Raw genomic sequence first — 8799 nt, forward strand, 5'->3', positions numbered from 1 at the left:
TTGTGGGGGCCAGGTAAGGAGGGGAAATTCTGGATTTGTGAAGAGTGGGAAGGAATAGAGTCCCATCCCCAGAAAAGAACTGGGGCTCCCCTGATGCCCTCTACATAACAGCCATCCCAGCAGTCATTTCTTGGACATACATCATGATCACATCTGCTATGGTACAGAGAGGGGTGTGGATATATATTTTTTTTTTAATTTTTTTTTTTGAGACAGAATCTCAAGCTGTCACCCTGGGTAGAGTGCTGTGGCATCACAGCTCACAGCAACCTCCAACTCCTGGGCTCAAGCGATTCTCCTGCCTCTACCTCCCTAGTAGTGGGACAACAGGTGCCTGCCACAACACCCAGCTATTTTTTGGTTGCAGCCATCATTGTTTGGAGGGCCCGGGCTGGATTCGAACCCACCAGATCAGGTGTATGTGGCTGGCACCTTAGCCACTTGAGCCACAGGCACTGAGCCAATAATTAAAATTAAAAGAAAAAAACCCATAGAGCAATCAAGCTGAGGTCTTGTGAGGTAATACTGTGAAAGTTGAACTTTATCCAAGTGTCTCTTGCATTGGGAAGTGATGTAAGAATGGAAATATTTGAATTGCTCTGAACTGCCAATCTTTTACAAATTGAATCACATCTTTTACACTTGTAGGTCATTGGTGGAAAATTGCCAATCTTCAATTTCTCTTTGGCATAAAATGCGACACAGGGATTGGTATCTGATTTCATAGTGTAGACAAGAGGAAAATGAGAAAAGCCACTGATGCTTTTGCTTTTGCCAAGAAAAGCAACTTTTGCCTCAAAACACCCCCTGGTCTCTCTCACTCCTCCTCATCCACCACCACCACCTGCCTAGCTAGCTGTCCAAGTGAGAAATCTGGAAAGCATCCTTACCTCCTCCCTCTCCTTGCCACCCCTCCCCTCCACCGCCAGATGATCTAGGTCAGTGGTTCTTAACCTGTGGGTCGTTACCCATAGGAACTGTATTAAAGGGCCACGGCATTAGGAAGGTTGAGAACTACTGGTCTAGGTTCTACCTAGTCCCAGATCTGTGAGGTTTGAAGGCCAGACCCTGCAGGTTCCTCCTTTTCCTAAGCTGCTCCTCTCCCCTCCACTGCCCGCATCACTGCAACGGCATCTTAACTAACTCACCTTGTTGTTTCCAAGTTCCCCTCTTCCAGGTCATCTTTATTTTTTTTTTGAGACGGAGCCTCAAGCTGTCACCCTGGGTAGAGTGCCATGGCATCACAGCTCACAGCAACCTCCAACTCCTGGGCTCAAGCGAGTCTCCTGCCTCCACCTCCCAAGTAGCTGGGATTACAGGTGCCTACCACAACACCCGGCTATTTTTTGGTTGCAGCTGTCATTGTTGTTTTGGCGGGCCCGGGCTGGATTCGAACCCTCCAGCTCAGGTGTATGTGGCTGGCGCCTTAGCAGCTTGAGCCACAGGCACCAAGCCCAGGTCATCTTTCTTGCTGCAACCTGAGTGATCTTTTGAAAGACAAATATGACCCTATCATTCACTAGCCTAAACGCTTCAGTATCCATCCCCTCATTGCCTTCAAAATAAAATCTAAATCTCTAAAATAGAACCCTGTGTTACCCGGCCCCTACCGAACCATCTGCCTCATCTGACTTTACCTCTTCTCCAACTTACTGAATTTTCAGTTCCTCAGAGGAACTAAAGACTACTTTTCCTTTGTCTCCTAACATTCACCCATGCTGTTTCCTCTGCCACAAACACTCTTCCCTTATTTAATTCATGTGCATCCTTCAGTTCAGACGTTCGTCTTCCAGAGTCTCACCTAGCACCTGGGGGATAGGTTGGTACCCCTCCCATCCCTTCCCCGTGTCCCTTATCTCTCATCAGGCAGCATTCTTTTGAAGATACTGCTTCTTTCTTTATCTGACCTCTCCTTTGGACTCACCTTCCAGGAGGAAGGGACTTTGTCTGCTTTCTTTCTTTCTTTTTTTGAGATAGTCTCATTTTATCACCCTCGGTAGAGTGTCAGGTGTCACAGCTCACAGCAACCTCCAACTCCTGGGTTTAGGTGATTCTCTTGCCTCAGCCTCCCAAGTAGCTGGGACTACAGGTGCCCACCACAACACCTGGCTATTTTTTTGTTGCAGTTTATCCAAGGCTGGGTTCGAACCCACTACCCTTGGTATATGGGGCTGGCTTCCTAGCCCCTGAGCCACAGGTGCCGCCTTTTGTCTGCTTTCATCAACACTGTGTCTTTAGCTCCTGGTACCTAGTAGGAGTTCAGTAACTACCTGTTGAATACACAAATGAACATGACCCAATTTGAGACCCAAGTTCAGATTAACATTTGACTTTTAATAAAATAGAAACTCTGAATAGGTATGTCTGCCTTATGTTGGTAAGGTACAGTGCTAAGCCTGGTAATTTCTTCTTTAGAACTCCCAAGTGCTCGGCCAGGTGCCATGGCTCATGCCTGTAATCCTAGTACTCTGGGAGGCCAAGGCAGGATTGCTTGAGCTCAGGAGTTCCAGAAGCTGAGTAAGAGTAAGACCTCATCTCTACAAAAACAGAAAAATCAGCCAGGCATGGCGGTTCATGCCTTTAGTCCCAGCTACTTGGGAAACTGAAGCAGGAGGATTGTTTGAGGCCAGGAGTTTGAGATTGCTGTGAACTAGGCTGATGCCCAGGCCTTGGGCAACAAAGTGAGACTCTGTTTTAGTGTTTTTGTTTGTTTTTAAGAAAAAGACAAACACCAAACAAACAAAAACTCCCAAGTTCTCCCAGTGATCCAAGTTGACTGGCACCCTAATATAATTTATAGTAAGTGTAATATACACTACTTAGCTAAAAGCTGGCTTCTGGCTGGGCACGGTTGCTCACGCCTATAATCCAAGCCGAGGATTGGGAGGCCTCTGGAGGCCTAGGTGGGTGGATTGCCTGAGCTCCCAGGTTCAAGACCAGCCTGAACCAGAGTGAGACCCTGTCTCTAAAAATAGCTGTATGTTGTGGCAGGTGCCTGTAGTCCCAGCTACTTGGGAGACTAAGACAAGAGAATCACTTGAGCCCAAGAGTTTGAGGTTGCTGTGAGCTGTGACACCACAGCATTTTATCGAGGATGACAAAGTGAGACTCTGTCTTGAAAAAAAAAATACAAATAAAAGTTGGCTTTTAAACTAAACATAGATTAAGGGTAGTGTGATTTTTAAAAGCATCAACAGGTTCTCACACCATTCCAAGATCCCTTACATACGGACTAGTGTGAACGTGCAGATACTGGATAAAACCTGCTACCCAGACCCCTTGGATAATTTAATAAGCGTTGCTATGAATAGATTACAACTGACATCTGCTACCGCTACGTGTCTGGGGCTTTATTTGGTTCTTCCAATCAGCCACATCTGCCTTTCATACATTATGTCTCTATTCCCCATGGTAGCAAGATAAACCCCATAAAAGTTTCCAGAGGAGGAATTATTATTATTATTATTTTTTGAGGCAGAATCTCACTATGTCAGCCTCAGTAGATTGCGGTGGTGTCACAGCTCACAGCAACCTCCAACTGTTGGGTTCAAGCAATTTTCTTGTCTCAGCTTCCCAAGTAGCTGGGACTACAGGTGCCCACCACAATGCCTGCCTATTTTTTTAAATTTATTTTATTTATTTTTTTAGAGGCAGAGTCTCACTTTATCACCCTCAGTAGAGTGCAGTGGCATCACAGCTCACAGCAACCTCCAGCTTGTGGGCTTAGGCAAGTCTTTTGCCTCAGCCTCCTGGAGTAGCTGGGACTACAGGTTCCCACCTATAGAAGAAGAAGAAGTAAAGTGGGCCTGTTGCTGGGGCTCACGCCTGTAATCCTAGCACTCTGGGAGGCTTAGTTGGGTGAATCACTTGAGCTCAGGAGTTCAAAACCAACCTGAGTAAGATTGAGACTCCCATCTCTACTGGAAAAAAAATAAATTAGCCAGACATTGTGGTGCATGCCTGTAGTTCCAGCTACCACTGGGGAGGCAGAGGCAAGAGGATCACTTGATCCCAGGAGTCTGAGGTTGCTGTGAGCTGACTGTGTTTCTGACTGGAGCTGGCTCTTACTCATACTTACTTCTTACCACATTATAGCTTTCTATCTTTCTTTCTTTCTTTTTTTTTTTTTTTTTTTTGAGACAGAGTCTCATTTTGTCACCCTCAGTAGAGTGCAGTGGCATCATAGCTCATAGCAACTTCAAACTCCTGGGCTTAAGTGATTCTCTTGCTTCAGCCTTCCAAGTAGCTGGGACTACAGGTGCCCATCACAATGCCCGTCTATTTTTAGAGATGAGGTCTTGCTCTTGCTCAGACTGGTCTCAAACCTGTGAGCTCAGGCAATCCATCTGCCTTGGCCTCCCAAGTGCTGAGATTATAGGCATGAGCCACCACATTGGCCCCATATTATAGTTTTCTGTTCTTCAGACACCTCAGGCTCTTTACCACCTCAGGATCTTTGTACTGGCTGTCTTCTCTCTCTAAAATCCTCTTCTGGGCTCGGCGCCTGTGGCTTAAGTGGCTAAGGCACCAGGTACATACACCTAAGGTGACGGGTTCAAATCCAGCCCGGGCCCGCCAAACAACAATGATGGCTACAACCAAAAAAATAGCCAGGCATTGTGGCAGGCGCCTGTGGTCCCAGCTACTTGGGAGGCTGAGGCAGGAGACTCGCTTAAGCCCAGGTGTTGGAGGTTGCTGTGAGCTATGATGCCATGGCACTCTATGCAGGGGGACAGCTTGAGGCTCTGTCTCAATAAATAAATAAATAAATAAATAAATAAATAAATAAAATCCTCTTCTGGCTATCTTCCCATGGCTGGCTCCTTCCAGGCCTCAGTTGTCCCCTGCTGAGAACGTCCTTCTCTGAAATCTCATCTCATCTTACTTAAGGCTTCTGCCCCCCTCACTCATTCTCCCTCCCATTCTCTCCTGCAGCATAGACCTCTCCCTCTCTACTAGCTCCCCGCCAGGAGTATTTCAACATGCTCTAGCCTCCTCCACATGATTTAAAACAAATACACATACATAAAAGCTAAAATTTCTTCCCTTCCCTCTTCAGTTTCTCTCTCTTTCCTCCTCATATCTCTATCTCTTATTTTTCCACGCAAGCAAAACTTCTAGAAAGCACTGTCTATTGCTATGGTTTGAAGTTTACTTTTTTTTTGAGAGACAGAGTCTCACTTTATCACCCTTGGTAGAGTGCTATAGTGTCACAACTCACAGCAACTTTCAACTCCTGGGCTTAGGCGATTCTCTGGCCTCAGCCTCCTGAGTAGCTGGGACTATAGGTGCCTGACACAAAGCCCGGCTATTTTTTGTTGACGTTTCGCCAGGGCCAGGTTTGAACTCCCCACTTTCGTTATTTGGGGCCGACACCCTACCTACTGAGCCACAGGCACCATCCGATTTGAATGTTTTGTGCCCTCTAGAACTCATGTTGAAACTTATGAATTCCAATATTTGAAAGAGGAAAAACAGGAAGGTTAGAGTCAGAGATATGTGAGTGTGAGGATGGAAGCAGAGATGGGAGTGATGCAACTGCTAGCCAAGGAGTGCTGGCAGCCTCTAGTCTCAAAGCTGGAAAAGCTGAGGAAATAGATTATACTCTAACAGCGACTCTCAGCCTGTGGATCGCAACCCCTTTTTAGCAATGAAAATACATTGCTGCATTAGGAAGGTTGAGAGCCACTGCTCTAGAACATCAGAAAGTGGCCTGTGGGATAAGTGTAATCACTCTTCCACGTGAGACCTTCACCTGTTTGAAGATTTCCTTCATGTTGCTTTGTGTCTTTCTAGGCGTCCTCAGATTTGTCAGTGTTCTCAAAGTATAGCCCTGCTAGTGTACCTAAGATGTGCTGAGTGCTGAAGCGCCTTGTGAATAGTCATTTACCCCCATGTGGAATCAGACAAACCTGCGATTAATACCAAGGTTGCTTTTAACTGTACCTCGTGCAAGTTACTCATCATGGTCTGAATGTTTGTGTCCCCCCATTCATATGCTGAAATCCAAGTGATTAGGTCATGAGGGTGGGGGCTTCACGATGGGGGTTAGTGTCCTGACAAAAGGGACACCAGAGAGCTAACTCACCCCTTCTGTCACGTGAGGGCACATTGGAGAGATGCCCTCGATAACCAAGAAGGGGCCCTCACCAGACACTGAAATTGCTGGTACCTCAATCTCGGACTTCTTTCTCACTCTCCACAACTGTGAGCTGTAAGTTTCTGTTGTTTATAAGCAATAAATAAATAAATAAATGAATGAAGGGAAAGAAAGAAGGAACCTAATCCCTAATACAATAGGACAAAGAGATGAGACCTTTGAGATGTGATTAAGTCCCAAGGACTGGAAGGAACTAGATGGTCCTTTTTTTGCCCTTCCATTCCTGAGATGTGATTAAGTCCCAAGGACTGGAAGGAACTAGATGGTCCTTTTTTTGACCTTCCATTCCTTCTGTTTTGTGAGGACCAGCAAGAAGGACCTCACCAGACACTGAATAACAGTGCCTTGACGTTGGGTTTCCAGCCTCAAGAGCTGTAAGAAATAAATTTCTATTCTTTATAAATTACCCAGTCTCAGGTATTTTGCTATAGCAGCTCCAACAGAATCTGCACTCCCTCAGGCTCCACTTCTCTGCCTCCTTCCACTGCAAGCTGAGTTTATGCCCTACCCCCAAACTGAAAGTGGCTTACTCTCACCAGAGGCAGCAACAACCAGGGCTGTGGCTAGCCCATACGATGATGCTCTCGAATAGACTGGAGAAATGTTCCCTTGCTTTGAGACACTTGCTTCCTTTTGTCAGAAAATGCTCATCTAAACACACCAATCAGCTCAGTGCCTGTGGCTCAAGTGGCTAAGGTGCCAGCCACATACACCTGAGCTGGTGGGTTCGAATCCAGCCCGGGCCGACCAAACAACAATGACAGCTGAAACCAAAAAATAGCCAGGTGTTGTGGCGGGCGCCTGTAGTCCCAGCTACTTGGGAGGCGGAGGCAGGAGACTCGCTTGAGCCCAGGAGTTGGAGGTTGCTGTGAGCTGTGATGCCATGGCACTCTACCACAGGGCAACAGCTTGAGGCTCTGTCTCAAATAAATAAATAAATAAACATACCAATCTTCAGTATTGGCAACGCGCATGGTACCCACTGGTGGTGTGCTACCTGTAGGACCTTACATGGAAACTCTACCAGTAGCCTCCTTTCTAGCCCGAGAAATACATGTCAGCCTTATCTTATTTGAACATTCTCATACTCCTCTGTGACCATCCCTCTTCTTGAATACTTTTTTTTTTTTGAGATAGAGTCTCAAGCTGTCGCTCTGAGTAGAGTGCTGTGGCGTTACAGTTCACAGTAACCTCAAACTCTTGGGCTCAGGCAATTCTCTTGCCTCAGCCTCCCAAGTAGCTGGGACCACAGATGCCTGCCACAATATCCGGCTATTTTTTAGAGACAGGGTCTTGCTCTGGCTTAGGCTGGTCTCAAACCTGGAATCGCCTCAGCTTCCCAGAGTGCTGGGATTATAGGCCTGAGCCACCATGCCTGGCCTAGGTTGTATAATTTCTTGACCAAATATCATGACAAAATCAATGCCATGACAGTTTTGGAGCTTACTTCTAAGAAACTGGCAACTTCTATTTAGTTCTTGAAATGCTCTTGAAATGGTTGTTTGTTGAATGCATGTACAACATCACGGGAAGCAGTTCCAGAGGGGCCCATGTGGAGAAGACTAGGGCCTCCAGCCTCAGCTTTGGCTGAGCTGCCAGTCAGCAGCCAGCACCAACTTGCCAGCCATCTGAACAAGCTGTCTGGAAGTGAATCCTCCAGGCCCATTAGACTGCCTATGCCACATGGACAGAAAACTTTCCTCTCTGAGATCACCTCAAACTGTAGATTCCAGAGGTAAAGAAATACTTGTGGTACTTTTAAGATCCAAGTTTTAGAGTGGTCTGTTATGCAACAAGCAATACCCAGAATAGATTCTGATACCTGGAAGTAGGTGCTTCTGTTGCTATAACATGCAGCTTTGGAATTAGGTAGCAGATAGCCATAGAGGCCTCCAGGAGTGTTAGTGATAGATAGGGTAGGAGGCTGGCAGGGAGGATTTAAGAGAGGTGAGGAAACCTCTAAGGAAAGGTAAAGAAACTCCAGTTATGTAGGAAAGTTTTGCAACAGTGTTGCCATTACTTCCTGTAATGCAGAAAATAAGATGTACTTTATGAATGCTCCTTGTTAAGGGGATTTCTGGGCTGAGTTTCCAAAGTGCTGCCTGACTTCTGGCTGGCTGCCTAGTGGCACCTTTTTCTACCACCATGCACGTACCAGTCATGCTGTCTGAGACCTGTCCCCATGCATGGAATTACACACACCCTGGGTCCCTGAGGAGTTGGCACTGTCATGATGCTGGCTAAATCTTTGTCTTTCAGGCTGCTCAACCCTCTTGGGAAAAGTGGCACTGCCATCTTAGATAACATGGAGTGGGATTGGCAGAAGACTATCTCAAAACTGGAAATCAGATCACTAGTACTTACCATTTGTGATTCATTTGGCTCTTCTATACAATAGCTTCTCCTCTCTGCCATGACTTTCATTAAATATCTACACAGGAATGTTTATGATATATAGAAAAATGTATAAAGAATAATCAACCCTCCCACCATCGCCATGAACCTCCATGTTGTGTGTGTCTTTTCCTTATTTTTCTCTATAATTTAACTATGCACATATCTCTAGGATTGTATTTAATTATTTAATATTGCTTGTTTCTTTTTCTTTTCTTTTCTTTTTTTTTTTTTTTTTTTTTGAG

The sequence above is a fragment of the Otolemur garnettii genome, unplaced genomic scaffold, assembly GCF_000181295.1.
Source record: "Otolemur garnettii isolate 467f Iridium unplaced genomic scaffold, OtoGar3 scaffold00002, whole genome shotgun sequence".
Lineage (NCBI taxonomy): Eukaryota > Metazoa > Chordata > Mammalia > Primates > Galagidae > Otolemur > Otolemur garnettii.